The sequence below is a fragment of the Protopterus annectens genome, chromosome 12.part0 (assembly GCF_019279795.1).
Source record: "Protopterus annectens isolate FY-2018-M chromosome 12.part0, PAN1.0, whole genome shotgun sequence".
In the NCBI taxonomy this organism is placed as follows: Eukaryota; Metazoa; Chordata; order Ceratodontiformes; family Protopteridae; genus Protopterus; species Protopterus annectens.
Window position 1 is genome coordinate 142,853,149 of NC_056746.1, and position 8,951 is coordinate 142,862,099.

At 37.9% G+C, this 8,951-nt stretch overlaps 1 protein-coding gene across 3 annotated transcripts in view; it reads left to right on the plus strand.

Moving 5' to 3' along the window:
- The window catches only part of MYH11 (myosin heavy chain 11), a 547,944-nt gene that overhangs the window by 298,251 nt on the left and 240,742 nt on the right, over positions 1-8,951 (plus strand). The window lies entirely within an intron of this gene.

Sequence of the window (8,951 nt, forward strand, 5' to 3'; positions counted from 1 at the left end):
ATTAAATAAGCCTGCAAGGTTCATAGCAGAAGGAATAAGTACAGAGTAAGGGAAGGAGGAGACAGAAGGTTAAGGAGAGAAAATTAAGGCTAAAGAAAAAGCGAGGCTAAAGCGACAGGAAGTCAGTCAATAGGCAGAGAGGGGAGGAACTGGTAGTACTAGAAATGTATAGAGGTGAAATCACCAGGGAGAGAAGTCAGGAGGTGGAGTTGTGAGTAGGGGTACAGGAGCATAACCAGTGAGAGGAAAGATGTAGTTTGAGGGATTTTTTAAAGGAGGTAGGATTGCTGATAGTTCTGAGAGAAGGGTGGAGATTATTCCATGCCTTAGCAACAGTAAAGGAATACAGCATTTGGCCAGCTGAAGCTTAGGTTTCTCTATAGACATTAACATTTTGTTTTCAATTCTTAGGTGTCGAGTAGGGTGGTACATAGTCAGTATGGAGGAGAGGGAAGGGCAGGTGTCAGGGTGGTAGATACGCTTGTGGATTGTAGCTAATTGTAGAAAAGTGAGGTAGTGAGGGGATTCTAGCCAATATAGTTGATGCAGAGAGGAGCAGTGGTGGATAGAAAATTTTGCATTTGTAGCAAATTTAGCAACTTTGTTGTAACAAGAGTCTAGTTTTGTTCTCAAGTAGGACTGTAGATTGGTAAGAATGGGAGCACCATATAAAAGAGGTGGAAGCAGGAAAGATGAGGCTAGAGCTTTTTTGTAGAGAGGCTAAGAAAATAGTTGTGGCTATACAGGGCACTTAGTTTTTGGTGAGTTTTTTTCGATGTTGTGGATGTGAAGGTTAAAAATTAATTTGTCATCAATGGTGACACCTAGTAATTTGGTACTGGGGACGACGTCTATGTTTGTGTTGTTTTGGGAATGAATGGGGAATAGTGACTTGTCAATCGTGATAGATTTTGTGGGGGTAAATATTAAAAGTTTTGTTTTATTGGGTTGAGCGCGAGATGGTTCTGGGACATCCAGGTTTCAGTGGAACTAAATGCTTCTTGGTTGAGCTTCTGTAGTATAGGGACAGATTTAGCAGAGCAGATAATAGCTGAGTCATCTGAATATTGTATAACAGTGCTGTGGGTCAGAGAGGAGTGAAAGTTTTTGACAAATATGCTGAATAAGAGAGGCCCCAGTATTGAGATTTGGGGAACGCCTGTATTTGTAGTCATGAAAGGAGAGAAATAGTGTTGCCACTTGGTAGATTTCTGCCTATTACTGAGATAGTTATTAAACCACTGTAAGGCAGGGGGAGATAATCCAAGATCAGAGAGTTTAGTAAGCAGGAGGGAGTGGGAAATAGTGTTGAAGGCCTTTGATAAGTCCAGGAAGAGTGCAGAGACTAAGGAACCAGCATCCCTAGCTCTATTGACTACTTTGAGGAAGGAGATGAGGGCGGTGTTGGTGTTATGTCCAGGCCTAAAGCCAAGTTGAGTGGCGGAGAGGATTTGGTGCTGGGTCAGGTGAGTGAGGAGCTGAGTGTGAATACATTTCTCAAGTATTTTGGAGGCTGGGGAGAGGATAGCAATAGGACGGAAGTTAGAGATATCAAAGTTGCTCCCACCTTTATGAAGTGGAAGAATGAAAGCTCCTTTCCAGATATCAGGTATATAGGATTCCTGAATAGACCTATTGAGGAGGATGCTAATAGGATAAGCAATGGAGGAGGCTGAGAGTTGCAAGTATTCAGCAGGTAAGTTGTCAGGGGCATTGGAGCAGGGTTTGAGTTTGTAAAGGAGCTTTTTGATAGTGGAGGTGGGTATGGGTGTTAGAGTGAAAGCAGGAAGAGGCATAGAAGAGGTGTGTACAAGTAGAGTCCCTGTTGGGTTAGTTGTTATAAGTAGAAAGGTGGTAGTCAGTTTCTGAATGGTATCAATGAAGTGTGAGTTAAAGAGGGAGGCTATCTCAGAGGGTGTTTTTTTCGAGGTGTGGACATGGGTTGTTGTTAGTTCCAGGGTGGAGAAGAGAGTTGATTGCTCCCCAGAAACTTTTAGGGTTAAGCCTGTGTGGGTCATGGATAGCTTGTTTTTTGGTGACTTGTCATTTAGCCTGATTGTGGAGTTTATAAAGGGTGAGGTTGGACAGGGATTTGTTTTTTTGCCAGGCTTTCCAGGCTTTGTCCCTAGAAGACATAACTTGTTTTGTGGACTTAGTAAGCCAAATAGCATTTTTTGACTTGATCCTTTTTAACCAGAGAAAGGCAAGGCTATTTAGGATCTTAAGAAATATAGAATTAAACCAATTGACAGCTTCATTAAGTGGGAAAAGTTTTAGTGTGTTCCAGTTAATATTCTGTAGGATGCCATTGAAGGAGTCTGGGGAGAAATGTGATAAATCTCTGGTGTATCTATATTGGTGTACATTTGGTATAGAGGTAGGTTTACGTATAATGAATGCTGGGGAGTGATCACTAATGCTGTTTGGGAGAGTCCCTGAGGTGGTAATTTTTTGGGGGTTGAAAACTAAGATCCAATCTATAACTGAGCCTTTGTTTTCCTTAATGTTGGGTCTAGTAATGTCGGAGATTAGTTGAGTATAAATATGAAGGTTAATATCTGTAGAGGGGTTGTTATTGGAAATGTCTAGCCAGTTAATACTGGCATCGCCTAGGATGATAGTTTCATTTTTTATATTGTTGGTTGTCCAGGCAAGAATGTCTTCAAGAATAGTAGTATTAGTGCCTGGGGGGATGTATATGACTAGGATGCACAGGCTTTTGCAATCACTGAGTTTTAGGAAGGTGACAAGTAGCTCAGCAGTTGAAAAGCAGGGAATTGGTTTGGAATAAGGTACTACTGTAAAGGTGCTTGGGAATAATAAGGCAATGCCACCACCTTTCTTGTATAGTCTATCAGTTCTAGGGCAAGAGTAGTTTGGGGAAGAAATTCAGAATCTTTGATGTATAATGTATGGTTTTAGCCAGGTTTCAGTGATCCGCAAGTTAAGGTCCACTCGAGTCACCTACATGCCCAACCTCAACCTGGTCTGTGACATCAATAGGACTTGTTGGCGGGACAGATTTGTGTCCCAGAGATTCCCCCTTCTGTGGAATAGACTCCCTTTCCACATCAAGCAGAGTACCTCATTATCCCTTTTTAAGTGCAACCTGGATAACTGGATGGGAAACAGAAAATACACCCCTGGGATTCTACCTGCATCCCTGCTGGACAGGGGCTTTGGGTGCTGACTTGTCTAAACATGGGCTAAACTCTTGGCTAGGCTTATAAGGGCCTCAGGGCCAATAGCCTAGTAACTTCCTATGATCCTGTTATCCTATATACAGATATAAACCATGGTACTATGAGTAGCACAGTATTAAAAACAAGTAACAAATAAATGAATACATGTAGCAAAGATATGTACAGGAGCAAATACATTTGTAAATTAGAAGTTATATAGAAGAATATACCATGACACTTGAGTGATACAGATACAATTACATAAGCCTAACAGGGACATAACTTGTAGCTAGAGTTCAGTTAGGAGGAAAAATCTTACAGAAGTAGGATAGGAAGAAAGTATGGTTAAAAGAGTAGAGACCAAAGAGTGAGAGATATAATTCTTGTTAGTCAGGAAGAAAAAGGGAGTTAGATTTCAAGCCAAGAGTGGACATGAGAAGAAAAGAGGAGGAAAGATGCAAGGATGGGCTGAGTGAAACCAGGAGAGGGTCATTGTGGGCGAGTACAGTGACAGATCCATGCACTGTTAAGACAGGTTTTGACAGCAATCTTGAATCTCTGAGTGTGATTAATATTCCTGATGTCTAGTGGGAGTTTGTTCCAAGCTTGTGCAAGAGAGTAGCTGTACAAGTTTTGCCCAATTTTACTTTTAGGTTTGTAGATAATAAGGAGGTTTTGAGCAGAACTTTGAAGAATCCTAGGGCATATAGTAGGAGACTATATCTTTTAATATTTCATTTAGTTCTTTAACATTTACGTTTTTCTCCAAATTCTCATTGTGTTCTTCACTTAGTTTTTAACTGCCTATTTATTTTTTACTTTTGTCTGCTTTTTTACAAAATTTTGTTTTATGTAATGTTTAATCACATTATGTATTCTGTCTTGTTATTTTTTCTCCTTCATTGCTCTTTAATTCTTTTATTATTCTATCACATTACGTATTCTGTCTTGTATTGTTACTTTTCTACTTCTTTTATTATTCTTTTGTTCTCTTTTACTATTTTATTGAAATAGGGTGCTACTTGTTCTTTTCTTCCTTGTAAACAATATCTTTGTTTCTACTTCTTCTTCTTTCAGCTCTTTCTGGTTAGGGGTCACCACAGCGGATCACCTGTCCGCTCATGATTGGCAGTGGAGTTTTTATGGTGCCGAGTTGCCAGCCCGGCACCCAACCTTCCACGAAAGGCACACACACGCACGCACACACTCACGCCTAGGGCCAATTAATTTTTTTCTTGGTTTGCATCATATATTTCTTTTTCTTTCTTGAAAAAAAAGTTCTCTTATCTCCTATTATTCCCTTAAACACTTCTTGAGTCAATTGTTTATATCTTATTTTTTTCTATTCTCCTTCTTTCATTTTTGGTATTCCAGAAAGCATTTTTTTTCTTTAAAACTTATCTACCAACTGGTCCAGGTTCTATAAAATATTCTCATACCTATATGATCTTTCCATAATTTGTTCATTTCTTTTCTAGCATCTTATCTTTTTCATTAAGCCTTTTAATAACTTTTTCATATACCTCTATCCATATAGCTATATGATCCAAAAAAACTTTTTATCCCTTTTTGTAATATTTTTAAACTATCTGACACTAAGAAATAGTTAATTTCCGTTTTAATTTCTCCTCTTTTATAAGTCCAGTGTTTGTTAGCCCATATGTGTGTTTGTGTGTATATATATATATATATGTGTGTGTGTGTGTGTGTGTGTGTGTGTGTATATATATATATATATATATATATATATATATATATATATATATATATAAAATTTTCCACTTTTAATTATCTCCTATATCATTTTAATATCATTACTTTTTTCTGTTCTTAAATTACAATTAAATTTGCCTATTAATATTATATCCATATTAACACTTACATAATTTAGAATTTTATTAAACATTATTATTTGTCTTTCTTTGTAACATAAGTAGATAAAGCAATAATCATATAAAACTTTGTTTTCCATATTAAGTCTAGTAGAGTTATTTTTCCTAACTCAACTAATGTAAAATCTAGGATTTTAATATTTTGTTTACATAATATGTCTATTCCTGAACATGTATCTTTCCCCTTATTCCAAATAACAGTTCCACTCCATAGTATTTCATTTGCTTTCTTTCTTCTTCTGTCAAAATCCTCTAATCTTCTAATATGAAAATATGCATGTCTGTTGAAGCACACCATTCTAAAATACCTATTCTTTTGATATTCTTTATACTATTCACATTTAAAGCTAAAATCTTCAACTTTTAAAAGATGGTATTATTATTATTTAAATTTATTTATTTATTTTACATTTGTTGACCGATATTGTCCAACTGAGCTGAAGAGCCCCTTTTTCAGCGGAGGTCAGGGGAGAAAAGCTCCAACATATACAATTTTCATTATAATTTAGCATTAAACAGCAATGCTACAGGATTATTACAAGGCATTAAGTAGCAATACAATGTTATACAGTGTCAATAATCAGGAGTATAGCATAACTATTTCAAGATGTATAAAAATAAATCCTTTACCTTTTTTATTCTCTTTCACAATTATGGTTTTGAATTTTCTTTTTCCCTCTTTTACCCTTTGCCCTATGGAATTTTTCTTTCATCTCACTATTTGCCAATGTACATGTTCTTCTTCACTTGTATCAGTCACCTCATCTTCCTCTTCGTCCCCCCCCCCACGTTTTGCTTCCTTTATTATATCATTGTTCTTTTCTTGTTTTTCTTATTCCTTCTGTACATTTTTGTCACGCACTGCATCCTGTTTGCCTTCTTTTTTCTACAATTTCTACATTTTCTTCACATTCCATCCATATATGTCCAGTTTTTCCACACTTCCTACATTTCATATCACATTTTTTTGCTGCATGCCCTGTTTTGCCACAAATAAAACATTTTCGCTTTTCACATTTATTAATCAAGTGGTCGTCTTTTCCGCAAAAAAAAAAAGCATGTTTTAGGTTGTCCTTTGTCTTTAACAAATCCTCTGTTACCATTCATATTACTCACACTGGGAATATGCACAACATTGCATTTTCAAAATAATCCCATATTCCCAATCCCCCACTCCATAAACTTCTTTCATCATATATTTTTGCTATGTTCATCACATCTTTACATATTGTCTTTTAATGTCCTTTTAGTTCATCTTTTTCAACTTCTGTTCTGAATTCTATTCTAACTCTCTTTTTTTTCTCTAAAAAGTGTCTGTACTACGTATTCATTCCATGGATTACAGTTCTTTTTTAGTTCATATTGGTCTAAAAAATTCCATGTATTGTCCTGTTTCAAAAATGAAGTCACAACATGTTTCTTTGTTTTTAAGAATAAATGTTCTTACCTCCATGGGTGAAACGCCCAGTGGTGCAATTCTAGTGTCCCGTACCTCATTCTGTCCATTCCTGTTTCTTTCTACTTATTTGTATTTTTTCTTCATTCCTTCTCCTCTTCATTTCTTTTTTCTCATTCTTTAACACTCTGTGTGTATGATTTCATTTTGTTTTATCTTCTGTAACATCTTCTTCCTGTATTTTCTCCATATTTTTGCCCCGCGATGCTGCCAGTTTACTCCCTGCTTCACTTTGGTTGATCAGCTCCTTCAGATAAACATCCTGCAATCCCCTGGATTGAAAGGTTGTAAAATACATTCCTGCTGACTCTCTTCTTCTACTTTGGACAGTTTTTTTAAATAAAGTCTTTGAATCTGGAACCGCTTCATCAGCATTATTAGTTTCACCATTCCCATCCGATACCAACGACCTCTCCGCTTCTTTCGATTCATTTAGCTGCCTTTCATGTAAAGGCCTAGGCCATCTCCACACTCATTTCTTTTCCGTTTTTTGAATTTCAGTCACTCACACTCTCCATATTTCCTCCTATTTCTCCGGGCCGCCTACAAGCTGGGAACTGAAACAGGAGATAGAGCGTATCACCATGAAAAGAGTCCCTGTACAGTACAGACTAGGGGAAGTTCCCAAATGCCCAGGCCAAATTTCCCCTAGTAGTATAAATACCACCATCTGTCTCCACTGAAAAGAGACTACTAGCCTAGTGAGACTAACCTGGTCAACAAAAGGTAAATAATCAACTGGCCCATTCATTCTATCAGGGGCAAGACCCAGGCATTCCCAGATTAGACAACAATGCTACAATCAAATTCATCCCTGCCTAGGGAATCCTTATTAGCTAATTTGCTATACATTTGTTGAGAGATCGGTAGTAGGAAGTTAGCCAGCTTCAGGTCCAGAGGAGCACCCTGTCTTTGCTCTTGTCTTTACCCTGCATGCTCAGATAGTACTTCATATAAGTGAAACTTACAATGGACAATACTGGTTCTGAGCTGCCCCTTGCCTCCAAAAGGACTGTAAGCTAGTGAGACTGTCCCTGTGCCCACTCACAACTAGGCACCACAGGCAAGCTTCTCTGGCTTCCACTCGGAAATCATGCTCTGCATGTGTGCCTTAAGCATGCACCTTTTCCACTCCTTCCCACCCCACCCCACAAGACAAGAAGAGGGCACTGCCTCTTCAGTCCTCTCTTTCCCTGCAAGCTCCATCAGGATTCTCAGTCTCTAAACAAACTTGAGTCACCTGGATCATAATAAGGGCTTTTTCCATTTACATCACCGGAGCTAGTATTACTTGACAATATGTTGGTCTTCCCTGCTTCTTTGTTTTTTTTCAATAATTTTTATTTATTCTTTTCATTAAACTAAAATAGCATACATAATAGCACAGATGGATGTGAGACTTCCTCACAGTAAACAGTTGATATACATTGAGGGTAGTATAAACATAAAATAAGACAATCAACCAACATTATTTACATCTACGGTGGTGGTGCTGCGGTAGCATTGTCGCCTCACAGTTAGACGTTGCCCGTTCGATTCTCAGTTAGAGCGTCTTCTGAGTGGCGACATGCGTGAATGGGCGTTCCTCTGTTGAAGGTTGTGCGTTAGGCCCGGCAAGCCAGCACGTAAAAATCTACTGCCAATCATTAGCAGACTGGAGTTCCGCTGTGGCGACCCCTAACCGGGAAAAGCCAAAAGACACAAACAAACAAACATAGATGCTTTCAATATTCAGGGGAGAAAATGTATAATTCAGTGTGAGTTGTTGTGATTAAGCATATACCTTATGAGATAAGAGAAAAGCAAGAAGAAAAGAAAACAAGGAGTAGGAAAAAAGGACACAATTTCTTGGTCTATGAATGCAGTTTAATAAGGGATCTCTTGTCTTCCCTGCTTCTTAGTTAGCAGTTCAGATTAAACCCCCATTTCATAACAAATGCTAGAAAGTTTCAGCTAAAACTCTTACAATTTCAGAAAATAAATCATGTCATTTCTGTACACAGAAATATGTTCAGTGAAATCATTATCTATGCCATCTATTGCGAATATTTTTTGAATGTTATCCAGGATCCACCGGCATAGATTAAGTGTACCAAAGGTGCCTTGTTTTCAGATGATAGCTGTAATTAAGCATGCAGTCAGTGTATAATGGATGCAAAGAAAGGTAATAGTCAGTCTACACAAAAAATAAACTCATATATTAAAGGAAATAAGTACATGCAATTCATTAATGACTTCAGTAATGTTAAGTTAAAGGTCAAAGATACTGTCCTGACAGCACCGCTGGAATAGAGGGATAAAGCCCTGACTATGGCCCAGCTGACTCAGGTTAGATTAGCATCTTGACTGACTGATGTAGCAGCACAGAAGAGATGGGCTTGCCCACCCCAGGTGAGAGGACCCTTATTCATGTGCTCCCTA